Consider the following 16,108-nt stretch of genomic DNA (forward strand, 5'->3'; position numbering starts at 1 on the left):
ATGTCATTACAGCAGCAGGCACCACCCAACTTGGAAGAGAAGAAAAGAGGAAAGTATTCTGATAAAAATTCCAGATTCTAAGGGTCTAAAAGAAGTGAATGTTGCCTCAGTTTCAAGGGTTTATCCTGTAATTCCACACACCCCCACCAATTTCTGCCCAACATGTTGAGTTAAAGACCAAAATAAGGGGATCGTACATATGTTCCTTAAAACCACCATATCAATTAATTTCACAGCAACTTGCAAGCATCTTAGGAACTAACCCAAAGACCAACTGGTGATTAATCTGAAGATTTTGGAATTCTGCCAGCTTAGTCCTTCTGAAGTCAGTAGAGCTGTCAATCATCTGTTCAAACTCCCCACCTTAACTGGGCAATGGCTGTTTGCTGGTATCTATCTATATATTGTTTAACCTACTCACAGGTTTAACCGTGATTTTGACTGTTTTTAACAAAATGATGCTGACGACAAATACTCTCAGTCTTTATAGCAGGAAAGTGAAGACAGAGTTAGCATCCACAAAGCACCCAGAACAGAAAGCAACAGAAGGAATTTTACTCTAGGTGTTTTGTGAGTCCTTGAAACGATGATGTTTCCTTCACTTGAGAGTGCTCCATCGAAGACTTAAGATTGTTTTCCAGACATAATCTAAATTCAGGTGTGTGTTTGCATGTATGAGGGCATCTACCTATTGCGAAGGCATCTAAAATGGGTTCTAAGAGTGTAAAGGTAAAAAAGGCACGCAGCAAGGCAAGGGGCCACGGATGCAACATGCTTAATAACAGCTCAATAACAGCTCAAGGGAAGATCAAGGAAATTAAACACCAGTAAGCTCAACTTCAGCAGTGGGGAAGATATTGGAAACACTAATCAGGAACAAAACAAGGAAAGTTATGATTTAATTAAAGATATTCAGCATGGATTCACAAAAAGGAGATCATACGTAACAAAAACTAATAGAATATTTTTTGGGAAAAATATAGAGGGCCCCACACATGCTAAAGAGAAATGAAAATGGATGCTGTGAGCATAATTAATAGCCCTCTGGAATTTATTACTACCAGAATAATTTACCCACTTTCTGCCTCCTTGTTTAGGGCAACAAGAACATTGGACTGATCTATAAAGGATATGGATTGCGCTCTCTCTCTCTCTCTCTCTCTCTCTCTCTCTCTTCTGTTCTCCATATTATCCATCTATATATCCATTCACCCACCTAGTAAAAGCAATGCTAGACTATTGATCTACATTTTTTTCTCTTAAGGAGATCAAATGAGAAGTATGATGGATACAAGTCTCAGGTAGTTTCCAGAGGGTTTTGATGCCTAGTAGATTTGATTCTGTGAAGAACTGATGGAGTGACTGATTTACAATCAAGGCAATTCAATTGCTCCTGGCCCATTGGGATGGAGACAAACTTTGATGGACAATGTTGGACTTCACCACTGAAGCTAGGCAGTAAGAGGACTTGGAGAAAGTACCACACCAAATACACCCACAGACCAAAGTCAAAGTGTGATTATACGATATAAAAGTGAAATTTCAAAAGGAAATAGGATTTAAAAAGCTACAATGATGACTGCTACTACAGACATGTAACATAACCCATTAGCCTTTCATGAAGCTGTAAAAAATCTGGCTGTGCTTCTGAAAACCAGGGGCACTACATAATCTGAGAATCTCACCTCCTGGCTATATTGTTAACTGGTCAGTTATCTTACTTTTGTATGTACTTTGAATTACAAGTTTTAAGATTTTTTTACGGTCTTAATGCTTTTTACTGTTATTGTTGTTTTTAAAATGTTTTATTTACATTTTAATTGCAATCTATGTTTTGAATTGTGAGCCTCCCAGAGTCAGTTATTGAGAAAGGCAGCTATAGGAATTGAATGAATGAATGAATGAATGAATGAATGAATGAATGAATGAATGAATGACACTCTGAAATCAGTGGGATCAACACCAAATCTGGCAGAGAAGACGTGCTGTGGATCCCATCTATCAGGAAACTACACTTGATGGATCTCAAGGGGTGGATCTTCTCTGGAACCTGCATTTGGAATCTTCTCTCCTTCAGAAGTTGAGATTAGCTCCATCCCTCTTAACTTTCCTTGGGTCCCTCAAAAACCTGCATGTAACCTCAGACCTAGAGCTCCCATGGGACCAGGGAAAACTGTGGTGAACATCATCCTCTCTTGTTTTTGGGTTACTTACAGATTTTTAGTAACGAATGTTTAATTTTAATTAAGTATTGTACATCACCCAGATACATTTGGGGGGGGGATGAAAGGGGTACAGATTTGATAAGCATACATAAGTTAGATATGACTTTAGACACAAATTATAACAATAGCACAACAAACTGTACTATTAAGAGGATGCTAGGTGTACAAGTGAATATGTTTTAAGCTTTCCCAAATGAAATTGATGGATTGTTTGCATGCTGCATGTTCGAATAATGAAAATGTATTGAGAAATCATCGATCTTTTTATTTCATCTTGATAAAGTTGAGTAAGTTTTGTAGAGATACCACAAAAGTCCACATTTTCCCATAATGGGAAAACCTGAACCAGCTAATGGCATCTTAAGTGTCCTATCAACAAGTGGGCACAAACTGATGTTAAGAAGAAATGGACGGTTAAGGTATTCAGGTAGAATTTATTGACAAAGACAAGATACAGAAAGTTCCCAGAAGAGATATTAAATATAAAGGTAATAAGAAGTACTTACTCAAAAGAAAGACATACTGACTACTGAATGCACTAAAACCTAAATAGAGATTTTAGACAGTGTGAACTTTCCTCGAAGAGATCATGTTAAAGCTTTTCATAACATTGTGGAGTATGTTTTAAAGAAAAAGAAATATATAATGCCATGACACAGAGTGCTAAAATCATCTTTGTCTAAAATCCTCATCATGGTAGCTGCATCTATAGACTATGGAAATATTTTGGATTTCCATTAACATTTTTATGAAAGTCAGCTGAGTGTGAGACTCCAATCTGTTTGACGTTTGCCTTTCTCAACCACGTAAACATGGATGCATCAACTCATGAGCATCCATGGATAAATGCGCAATGCAATTTTATAAGACTTAACAAAGCAAATCTCATTGGCTTCCTTTAAAAAATCCTTAGAACTAAGTGTCACTGTCTATCCTTTCTGCATTTTGTACCATTTTTAATAACTGAGATAATAAAACAGGCTTAATATGGTGTGCAAAACCAGTTGTTGTGGTTTGTAAACCATGTTCACTTCAGAAAGAGATGGATGAACCTGGTCAATTTGATGTATTCAGTAACATTGACCAAGTCGTTTATCTTGCATGATATACAGTGATACCTCAGCATTCATCATTAATTGGCTTCCGGAGATGTGATGAGTACCAAAAACAATGAGTACCAAACGATTTTTTCCCATAAGGAATAATGTAGTGAGTCAAAAGGCAACCAACACCAACAGATTGTAGCTTGTGCGTTGAGCACCAAACAATGAATACCAGGAAAAAAATTCACGTCAAAATGTATTGAGTACCAAATTTGATGAGTTTCAAAGCAGCTGAGTACCACTGTACATTTTTTGTACAAGTTTCTTGTGCTTCTCAGAAGTGGAGTCAACACAATTGTTGAGGATTTAAGACTGCGGTTGCTAAACGACCATTCATGGATATTCCAATTATCCTGACCAGGAGTAAGGAATTTGGTGTGTTGTTTCTCACCAGGGTTTGGGAGGTAAAAGGTTCACCAGAACCTATATAAATTCCCTATATATGCCCAAGTTTTGGATTCTACAGTAGAAAAGATCCGGCAGCACCTTCCTATAGATTACAGTATATAATCCTGAGTGAATAGTCTTGCTATTGCTGATTGCAGAAATTATGGCAAATAATGCAATAAAGCATTTTTTAATATTCTCAAGACAAAGTGCATATTAGAATTACTTAATACTTATCCACTATATCTTAACCGTTAGCACAGTCTGGGTATATTACATTGGTTTTATGGATATAAAATATAGCTCCGTTTTGGACAGATGTGATTTTTACATATTAATTTTGTTCTAAAAGACTCGCTGGTTTCTGCAGATGCTTACATTCTTTTGAACTCGATGCTAAAGGGCTGGAAACTAACAAGAGGACAGCGGTAATGAATATTGTGCACAGGCTTTTTACAAATTCAAAATAATAAATACTATAGGGCTGGAAGGATAGCCATTAGCCATCAATTATAAAATAGTCTGAACAACCCATCCCTGTTTCTATATTTAAACATGCATTTTACCTTCAGAAGTCCTGTTTGAAGGACAGCTTTTTTTTTAAAAAATGGGACTACATATACTATTTAATATGCTTAATGTCCCCTTTTTGTTCTACTTTTAAATAAATTGATTGGACTGCTTTATATTAAGTGAATTTTATTTCATTCTCAAGAAATATATGGTTTTGTGAGTTTCTTCTTTTTGGGGGCCTTTTTTTGTACTCTAATTTTTAAAAAATGCAATATGTATTAGCTGGCTTTTTTGCACTTTTAGTAGTATTTTCTATTAAAATATACAAAGGAAACTAGAGCAAAATTTATTAGATATTGTCCTGAAATTTGTTCCAGAACATTAAGCTCATCAGAAGTAGTACTCTATTTCTTTCAAAATAAAAAGCTAGGCATAGCTTTCCTACTGTTTGAAATCTCAATATTATTTTTAAATCATCAGTGCCATTGTATCTTTTCAGTAAGGCTTCTCTGATAATACTTTGAGGTAGCACTTTTTTTAAGCACAATATTAAAGCAATCAACCTTTTATTTCCTTAAATAAGCTCATGCCATGTAGAAAAATTATCTTGCATTTTTTTACCTAGCAGTATGCATTCAGCTTGTTGGAGGAGAAATATTTCCGGAACATATTGCAATGAAAAGAAGATTTTCCTAAAAAAACACCTCTGTTGGTCTTGCATTAACTAAGTTCCACCAAGTGTCCTTCACTGCATCATGCTCTTTCCAAAGTTCTCAAATTTCCCTGGATTCCCATATTTTGATGGGAAAGAAAGACAATAGAAAACATCACTGGTAGAGCCTCCTTCACTAATGCCTTCACAGAAGACAGAAGAGACAGAGAAAGAAAAGATAATGGTGACAAGGCTAGAATAGAAAAATATTTTTTAAAGAATAAAATAGGAGAACATTAATTATGAAGAACTGCAAACAGGAGAGGAGATGAGAAGTAAGGGGGGAAAAGGAGACGAGAAAAGGAACAAAAAAGGAGAGAAGAGGAAAAAGGAAAAGAAAAAAGGAGAAGGGAGGAGAAAGGGAACAAGAGAGGAGAGGAGAGGAGGAGAGAGAGAATAAAAAAGGAAAGAAGAGGAGAAAGGGGATAAAAAAAGAGACGAGAAGAAAGGGAAAGGAAAAGACTTTGAGGAAGGTGAGGAAGGCCAATCAAAGCGTCATTTTGTCTCTTCTTGCCTACATACACACAATAACAGATTACACTTTAGTATACCGTGTGGCATTAAGACTAAATGATGCTTCAGATCTATCAAGGACTCAAGGATATACTCAAGTGCACTATCCATTTAGTCACCATGGGGAAAACAGTAAAGTACTAAAAATATTTGTCCCTAGATCAGTAGGTGGGATTTTCAAAGAGAGTCAGCATAAAAGCCCAAGTACCAGCACTGGAAAGTTAAGATATACTTGTATACTCCAATCTAGATAAAAATATGAGATGCAGCATTTCATACTGATGAATTAATGGCCTGTTATTAATAACCTTGGAATTATATGGTTAATTCCAAAGTTATTTCCTCAAATTTTGTAATTTTTTCTCTAGCCACACGCAAAAAAATAATCTCTTTTATTGCACTTGTCCCAAGAGCAGTTCTTTCTTTCCCCAATTCATTGATCTTTTGACAATTATTCCTTTTTTTTTCAGTTAACAATCCTGGCCATCATCACCCAAAGTTTGAAGCTGACTTGATCTGTCTTGTACCATTGAAACTGGGTTTCAACTAGACTTATCTACTTAAGACTTATTTGGTATATCACACAAATGCAGCACCCGTCTTCTCCATCAAGTGAACCCAGTTGTAGTATCCAGGATGAGATGAAACAATGCATGATCATTAATGGAAGATTTCCTCCAGTTTGAAGGCAAGTGGGAACAAGTAGAGAGCCCAAAGGTTAATCCATAATTTGGCTTTGCAATCCAACTTGGTGGTATAAAATCCAACAAAGGTAAAATTGAAAATTTCCTTGGCACCTTTCCTAAACCAAAAGACCAAAAGGGAAACTCCGTTCTACGTCCCAATCGGTAACTAATGCCAGTTCTTGCTGTCTGTTCCTGCTCTCCACACACGAAATGAGCTCAGTGTGTACAAGTTAATAAGAAGCATAACTGCAAAGTAGGAACAGATAGATAGGACCAATGCTGTCTGTTTCAGTTAAGGGGCGGAAAAGACATCAGGGAGAGAGAGAGGAAACGGAGTGATTGGGGGGAAAAAAGCTATGAACTGGAGCCCCCAGGAGCAAAAGAAACTCAACAAGTCTACATCAAGACAGATTTCATTCTCATAACTTTCCCAGGGTATAGCTTGTCCCAGAGAGCACGGCTTGAACTAGCAAGTTGGAAGAGATGCTATTGCTGAGCTTAGGAGATAATACAAATCACTTCTTCCTTGGTCATCTCCACTACGTAAAACAAAACCAATACTTTTCTGCATCCAGAAGCCTGCTATTTTGTAAAAATGGGAAAACATTGGCACATGGCTCGCCTGAAACACCGTTCAGGGAGGGCCATGTCATGAGTCTTTGGCGCTGCCTCATTTTAGGGTTTCTTCTAATGATCCAGTAATGAAACCCCGGGGGAAAAGATTCGTTTGGATTCCCATTCTGGACAAATAACGCTCTCCCAAACTATTCATAAGAAGGGTGACCAAAGACAGAGGCATGCATTTGTCTAATACTCAGATTTGGTACATCTTGGAGCAAGTGCATTGTTGGAAGCAGCAAACCCACCTCTCCTTGGCAGGCTTTCACATGATTAACTATCAGGGATTTATAAACGGTAATGAGAATTCAGCCTGCCACCTAAATAGCTGCCCAAGCTGCCCCATAATGAAAACAAAGCCCCACCCACCCACCCACCCACCCACAAATGCAAGCCATCTTAAATGAAAGCAAAATGTTTTTTGGTTTTGTTTTTAAAGAAATACCTGTCTGGATTTTCTCTTGAAAATCAGTCACTGAGAATCATCTGTCAGTAAGACAAAATTAATTACTTGCATGTAACATGGAGGGAATCAACATAAATTTAAATATCGCACAACATTACAAAGGTTAAAGTAAATCCATTATCTCTTCGTCATACATGCTTATTGTCTCACAGTCTCTTCTCCTCCACCCCTTCCAGACACTAAATAGGTTTAACAAAAGCAACAACAATATATTTTTCAGGTGTTTAAATTTGGATTTGGAAGTGGGAAGGACACACAAAAGTGTATGCAAAACATAGTAACTTGCAAAATTCACAGCGCAGTCCTGCTGTGTCTGCTAAGAAAGCAATCTCAGCAAGATTTATTCCCAGCTATCTGGGTACAGGTTGGCAGCCTAAAGTAATGTTGTAATATTCTTTTGGTACAATGGAAGAAGCTAGCTGGATTGTGAATGCCTTAATGCCTCTAGCCCATAAATAGGCAGTCTTTCCTTTCCCCACCTCTGATAGCATCATGCACATGTGGACAGTTCCCTGACATTTCATCCATGTTCACTGGTGGAATTGGCAATTCAAGCCTGCTGGCATCACTTGCCAGCTTGGAAGGTCTGAGATACCATCCAGAGACCATGGATTGGTAGATATAATGAAGAATGTATATAGTAGAGGTGTTGAATGCTCTGGGAAGAGACATGAGTTAGAGGGGGGGAGAAAGAAAGAAAGAAAGAAAGAAAGAAAGAAAGAAAGAAAGAAAGAAAGAAAGAAAGAAAGAAAGAAAGAAAGAAAGAAAGAAAGAAAGAAAGAAAGAAAGAAAGACGGAGGGAGGGAGGGAGGGAGGGAGGGAGGAAGGAAGGAAGGAAGGAAGGAAGGAAGGAAGGAAGGAAGGAAGGAAGGAAATAATTATATGAATTGACCTGCATCTAAACTTGTATGTTCTCTCAATCCCAAATAGAGAAGATTAAGAATAAATAGCTTTGCCCTGGAGGAAGTTTTGATTTCACTTTTGAATTAAAAAGTAGCAAGTAAGTAAAATTCTGGAAAATATGAGCAATCAAATGAATGAGCAACATATTTGGACTTGGAACAAGAACTTACTTTCCCATGTTTCTCTGGTATCTGAATGTACCTCTTTGCTGTGGATTTGTGCCAGTTCCCCAAACAACCATTTGAAGCACCAGGTGGTCAAATAATTGGGGGCACGAGTCCTTCATCCTAAATCTGAGTTTGCATCTGATCATCAAATTTGTACTCCTGAACAATTGCTATGCATTTTTTTTTCAATTTAGTGCTGGTAAATTTGTAGATGCTTACTAAATGGATTGCCGAATCTTAAGCATGTCTTTAAAAGACACCATACACAACTTGTTTTGTTTTGTTGTTAACATGAATCTCTAATAATTGCCACATTTAAAAATTCCCAGACTTCATTTTACTTTTCTCATGACAGAAAGAAAGAAAAAAAAGGAAGGAAGGAAGGAAGGAAGGAAGGAAGGAAGGAAGGAAAGAAAGAAGAAAGAGAAGAAAGAAAGAAAGAAAGAAAGAAAGAAAGAAAGAAAGAAAGAAAGAAAGAAAGAAAGAAAGAAAGAAAGAAAGAAAGAAAGAAAGAAAAGGAGAAGAAGGGTTAGGGGAAGGAAGGAAGGAAAGAAAGAAGAAGAAGGAAGAGGGGGAGGAGGGAAGGAAGGAAGAGAAAGAGAGAAAAGAAAGAAAGAAAAAAGAAAGAGGGGAAAAGGAGGGAGGGCTGGAAGAAAGAAAGAATACAAAAACACATTTAAGCTTAATAAGAGTTGAAGAATATTCAGCAGATGGCACCATCTAAACTCAACCAATTTTTGGCCGAGCAATGCAAATCCCAGTTGCAGACAAGGATGCATAAACAAAATTTGATATCGATGAATAGGGAGAGTGGTGACAAATAAGAGAAACTGAGGATGGCATCTATCTCAGCTGTAATTATATTAGTGCTTGCGAATAAGGCTAATGCACAAATTCATAAGAGGCTTGGTTCAGATTTCTCGAAACTATTGATCTTACCGTGCTCTTGATACTAAGAGACCGAAGAGAGAAAGTAGAAATGGTTTAACACCAGTGGTTTAGGATGTGAGCAATTCACTCAGCTGCGATGCTAAATTACAGCTAGCAAAAGCTTGCCTGCTTTTCCAATTCCCCTGGGCAGCTGAGATAAGATCGCAGGCATCTAGTCTGTCTTTCAACTAGTCACAGGCTGTCCATACATCACTCTAAGCCATGTTGTGTTGGGCAAGACTGAGTGGCCACTTGCTAAGTAGGGGAGGAGAGGTTGAATTGACTCAGAGAAGAGACCGTCAAACTATTTCAGAATGGTTATTTGCACACCCTAGCAAAACAAAAAGCAGTAAGAAGAAGAGACTCAAAACCACCCTGGCTTGATTGTGCTAGGTATACGTTGCGGTTGAGAAGGCTGTGATAGATTTTTAGGCTTTTGTTATAGTAACCTAAAGGCCCAAAATTCCTCTTCCTTGTTCTTGCTTGCTTCAAAAAGCTGATGAGGCACCATCTAAATATCACATGCAGAATAGCTCAAAGCACACATTCTGGGAGAGAGAAGGTCCCTGATATGGGCTCCAGAAGACTAAACCTCTGGTTCTGGGGACCAACACAGATTGGATCCTACAACATTATCCTGGGACATGAATATCATCAGGTTTCCAAGTGATGAAATCCAAGCCCGAAACTGACATATATTAATCTTCGTTCTTGAAAAGGCTGACCCTCTGCCAGAGAGCATGGTTGCCAATCTGCAACATCACCATTCAAAGCATAAAAATGTGGGATATATGTTGTGTAGACAAACACACAAACAAACAAGGGTTGTGTTCCCCTTATAATCTTATATCAAAACTAAACCAGCAGTATTAGGGCTTAAAATGATACATAAACTCAGGAGTAGGGTAATAATATCATAGGCAGGAAGAGTGAAAGATTTAGCTGTGGTTTATCTAAACTAGTCACATAAAATTAATCCCTAATTCTTCCCCAATTTGGTCTTAATTAAGAGATTGTGATTATTCGAAAAAGAAACACATTTCCCCCAATTTCTTGCATACAATTGTACACAGGATCATAATTTAGTGTTATCGTTGAACATAGCCAGAATTTCCCACACAGCTGATATTAATGAATAAATTGCTCCTGTATATATTGAAATAAAATCAGAAGGAGTCCAATATCGTCTTTTTTGACTTGCAAATTTTATTAAAAGACATAAGCTTTGGTGAGCTGCAGCTGCTTCTGATTTATTTATTTATTGCCACCATAGACCAACCATCACAACAGAAATTGTGCTAAACTTGTGGCTGCGATTGCTAAATTTGTGATTACGGTTAAATGAATAGTCATGTGACCGAACCTGATTTTACAACCATTTTTCTGCTGTCCTTAAGCAAACCACAGTGGCTGTTAAGTGAATCACATAAGGAATCCAGCTTTCCCAATTGACTTTGACTGTTGGACGCCAACTGGGAGGGTTGCAAATCAAGATCACATGATCACAAGTTGCTGCAACTGTCATAAATGTGATCCGGTTGCTGAACACCTGAATTGTGAATGGAGCTCAATCTCAGGGAACTCCTCTTTCTCTCCAGAATGTGTCATTCTGGCAGGGACAACCCAATGGGTCATAAGTCACCGAGGCCATTGTAACTTTGAACTGATGTTCAGTGAACCATAGTTAGTCAAGCACTACCTGTACGCTTTATGCGATCCACCAATAAGACAATCTTTGGATTTAAACCGCCATGACAACAACTAATTGTGGTTGTAAGTCAAGGACTGCTTATAGTTTGGTTGAAATTTCAAGAGCCAGCTTATTCGCAGACGTGCTTGTCTGGGTTTATACATGGTAACTATTTACCAGCTATTTGAAGAAGATTCTTCTTATACCATATGAACCACTAAAAGTCACCAGATTGCAGCAAGATATAAATGGAGGGAGGGAGGGAGGCAGGGAAGGAAGAAAGGAAGAAAGAAAGAAAGAAAGAAAGAAAGAAAGAAAGAAAGAAAGAAAGAAAGAAAGAAAGAGAAGGAGGGAAGGCGGGAAGGAAGGATGGATTTCATCACTAGCAGGCTGCATGTTCAGCGATATCTGAGAGAGCCATCAAACTTGGTGAGATGACAGATGGAGTGTTGTGATGCAAGCCTTACCACTTTTGTACACATGTTGTTGTTTCACACATGTTCAAAAGCAATCCATTGCTATCTTCTGTCCAGCATTTTGGCTATTTTCACCTCCACGATTCACAAAGACCAATGTATGTTTTAGAAATTCTGTTTATATATAGCAGTACGGAGCAAACAAACAGTACAGTCACCATGTGCTTTACTGCTCAGCTATTTTAACTGTAACAGGAAACAGGAAACTCTACTTAGAAGAAAAGAATGTCCAGTATATACCATAGATCCAAACATGTAAACACTGCCATCTACTGGCTGAATACTACTATAGTTGTTGCATAGAAATACATTCCAACAATGTGTTATCCGTGGTTGATCTCAGGTGATAACATGCCTTCAGGAGCAGAGCTACTATATCTGTCTTTCTTCAACAAAACCTTTCAGCAGAATACAAGAAATACAGTTTAATCCCATATTCTAGTTCTTTATAAATACACCTATATCTTGTTTTTCTAAGTATAATTGTCAGGTTTATTGACACACAGATAGAAATACACACATATACCCAATCAATAAATGCATATTTTACTAGCTCTCCCATTTATCCTGTTTTTAGATCACCATAAACTTTCTCAGTATATCAGGCTCTGTTATGTAGGTATTTATATGGATTGATCTATATAACACAATAGTTTTTTTTCCACTTATAATACAGACAGTGATTTCTACAAAGAAAAATAAAAAAATAACGCACAATCTAAACACCTAGTGAGAAAGATTAATAAGCTACTTAAGCTCAGCCTATACTTTCCATACTGTTCAAACCTGATCATTGTTAACTGTTAACCATACATGTGAATAAATTTAAATTAGCCCAGTGCTAATAAAACATAGCAAATCAAGACAGAGAAGGATCAGGTTTTTTTTTGTCTGAATGGCCTCTCTGAATTTTTAGCTTGGTGTGTTTATTATATATAATATATATTAGAATATTTAAAAATCACCCTTGGTTATGTGACATGTTTACAGGTTTGTGTTCATGATCAGAAGTTTAAAATGGCATATATTTGTCCTTTTCTTAAAGGATTGTAACCTTCAACTACTAACATCAAGCGCCTACTAACATCAATTCACAACTACTAACACCTCCTACAACTACTAACACCTCCTCTTCCACCTTTTGTCCTTCATACCACAACCTGACTGGGTTCAGCCCACATGCTAAACCAAATTCTAATCTGAGGCTAAGAAAATCCAATCCCTGTATATACATGGCTGTACGTATGTATTTCTCTGTGTGTCTTTTAAAATAAAACTTATAATGGCTTATCATAATAAGACTACATGATAAGATTATAGCTGTTCTTTCACAACATACTGAACACAACAACCAACTGATTTTACCCCAATATTATTCAAACACACCCTCTCTTCATTCAATACATCTCTCTCTCCCTTTTTCTCTCTCCCCCCATATATCTATCTATCTATCTATCTATCTATCTATCTATCTATCTATCTATCTATCTATATCTATATATACCTATATAACTATCTGTTAGCATCAATAGACACTCCCTCTTTGTCATGATTGTGGCTTAAATAATAGATTCTTGCTGAATCTATGGCTTCAATGGCTGAAGAGCACACCCACTCTGGATACAACCATCTGAATTAACTCCTTTACAATTAAAACAAAACAAAGCAAAGCAAAAATAAAAAATAAAAATTGACATATTCTAATCTGCACCAGTATTAAATCTGCCCACTCTTGTCTGTTCTCTGATAAACAAACCCACTAACCAAAAAAACCTAGATTTTCTTTCCTCAAAGCAACCTAACATTTCATATGAAGTTTTGGTATTGATTGATATCATAAGCTTGTCAAGCAGTCATAAAAAGGGTTCCAAGAAAAGTTTGTAGTTAAGCATATGGTAAACTCATCCAGTCCATATGACTGGTTGAATGTCGACCACTTCTGTTGATACAATCTTCCTTCAATATTGTGACAGCAATTGTCAATGGGACTTAAATTGCTGTCAAACTTATCCAACTGACTTACAGCGCAACAGCCAGGGGAAGCCAGCCTAGTGACTCACGCCAATAAGACCTTATTTTCCCCCTTTACTAAATGCTCGTTCATTTTACCCACTTGTGAAAAAGGTCCCTTATGAAAGGCTGGGAGCATATTCAGCTTCAGCAATTAGCCATATGAGCATTCAGCTTCTGTGGTGCATCTGTAGGATACATCAACGATATTTCAAGGCAATGTATGTAAAATTGCACGCAATTTCCATCAGGCCAATTTTTCAGCATCTTACCTTGATTACCGCATTCGAGAGTGATACGCGCAGCCACTCAATACATTGCTCACAAGTATGCCTGCCCATTGGATGAGCAAAATCATCCATCTACCTATTCAGATAACTCGTAGGCAGGATTCAAACAGAGTAAACCCTTTAGAATCAACGTGATAAAAGGAGGACATCCTTCAGATCCAATCTGGGTTGGTCAACTGGGCCAGAAGTTTAGTCTTCCAAGCTTCGTAGTCAAGCTGGAGCCCATCATCAGATAATTTTTCTCTCCAGAATAGGCTGTCCCTACCAGAATGACACATTCTCTGACCTTTTTGAGTCCCAAAATCCAGAAGATTAAACCTCTGGTCCCAGTGACTGACTCAGATTGGATCCTGCCATATTATCCTGGGACAGGTCTATCAAATGTTTCAAAACTGACAAGGATCTCTAAACAATTCCATCTAATGTTTGGAACATGCCCAGCTCACTATATAAAATATATATTCAAAACTTTTGGTAGACCAATACTTCAATACAGCTCATCTGTCTGGAATCCACACTGTATATCAGACATTAATACAACTGATCGAGTCCAGAAGTATTTCACGAGAAGAGTACTACACAAAAGAATACCGTATATCACCAGACTTTAAATTTTGGGCTTGGACAACCCTGAACTATGCTGCTTGGACTTAAATGTAGTACACAATATTATCTGCTACAATGTCCTAGCAGTCAATGACTACTTCAGCTTCAACTGCAACAATACAATTGCAACAGATACAAACTCAGGGTAAACCGCTCCAAACTTGATTACAGAAAGTACAACTTCAGCAACAGAGTGGTCAATGCCTGGAATGCACTACCTGATGCTGTTGTTAGAGCCTCTAATCCCCACTCCTTTAACCTCAAACTATCCACTATTGACCTCACCCCATTTCTAAGAGGTCTGTAAGGGGAGTGTGCATAAGCGCACAATCGTTCCTACCATCCCTGTCCTATTGTCCCCATTTATTTGAACCTATTTCCTGTATTCTTATTCATGTTTATACTTATAACTGTTATCTTGTAAGCGATTGACAAATCAAATCAATAAATTAAAAATAAATAAATAAACATGCTGCAATATCTATTGGTATCATATCCCAAATCTACAAGGAGATGTCAATCCTGCTGCTTTGGTTTTTATTTTCAATAATATTAGTGGAACTCCATTTTGAGAGCACATGGCTTAAATGACCAACATCACATAATTTGACACTGAAATGGTGCAGATATTTACTTGGAATGCTTTTATTCATTTTCTACTTTAATGATACCTACTACCACATGGTGTGTGACAAATATACTTATTTTACCGAGAATTACAGATAGTTCCTTCAACAGTTTTATAGGTACAAACCTAGGACCATACAAAGAACGTAACAGGCTAAAGTGTCCATTAATTTGGCCAGGATAAAAAGTTGCAAAGATTCCCTATTTGTAAAGATCCCCAAAAAAGATAGCATAGGGTACATTAGGCCTATCCACTAGGAGAAATGTGTTGCCTGATAATATTCCGTTGAGGACAAGCTAAAGACCAAAATATACATTATTGCTAGGCTACTGGGAACTTTCATTCCCACAATTTTTGGATGTTTTCGAACTGAAAAGCAAATGTCAGAGACAGCAGTTAAGAGGAAATGGCAAGGCAGATAGAGATGGATGTATATTCTACTAGGCTGTAACACGATGCTTAAGCAATTGATGTATCTTGCCTAGTAATTGTCTATACCAATTGTCTACAATCTCAGGTCTCACCACAAACAGCAACCTACTGTGCTCAACTGAAAAGGCCAGGAATCAAACATGGACATTCTCATTGAATTATGGATTCTCCTCTTTCTCTGTCAACTTAATTTCCTCCCAGACGGAATGTTTTGACTCTTTTGACAAGAGAAAATGTCTCAACTTGGATGTATTATGCATCTGAATATACACTTTCAGCTTTGGAATCCTAGAGAGAAGCAGCCTTGTCTTCAGCCCTCTGAATGAAAGAAATTAAAGACATTTCTAAGGGTTCTGTCACACACCTTATTGCTCCTTACAAAGGGGGCATGAACATTATGTTAGCAAATTAAACTTAACTTTCTGATATACGTTTGCATAAGGAGCCAAATAGACATTTTGGAAAGTTAGTAAATATGGGTACAAAGAATTCTGCTATGTGGGTAAAGTAGAATGCAGTGTGATGATGATGGTGACGAAGATGATGATGATGATAGTGGTGTTGATTATTTGGACTGCTTTTGTACATTCAAAGATATGCAAAAAGGAAGATCACACCTAGAGCACTAAGACCACACCTAGAGTACTGCATCCAGTTTTGGTCTCCACATTATAAAAAAGATGTTGGGACTCTAGAAAAAGTTCAGAGCAGAGAAACCAGGATGATGAGGGGACTGGAGTCTAAAACATAATG

At 37.4% G+C, this 16,108-nt stretch overlaps 1 protein-coding gene across 2 annotated transcripts in view; it reads right to left on the reverse strand.

Moving 5' to 3' along the window:
- Positions 1-16,108, reverse strand: part of ZNF536 (zinc finger protein 536) — a 322,579-nt gene that overhangs the window by 59,716 nt on the left and 246,755 nt on the right. The window lies entirely within an intron of this gene.

The sequence above is a fragment of the Pseudonaja textilis genome, chromosome 11 (genome assembly GCF_049901715.1).
Source record: "Pseudonaja textilis isolate UNSWEBS1 chromosome 11, rPseTex1.2, whole genome shotgun sequence".
In the NCBI taxonomy this organism is placed as follows: domain Eukaryota; kingdom Metazoa; phylum Chordata; class Lepidosauria; order Squamata; family Elapidae; genus Pseudonaja; species Pseudonaja textilis.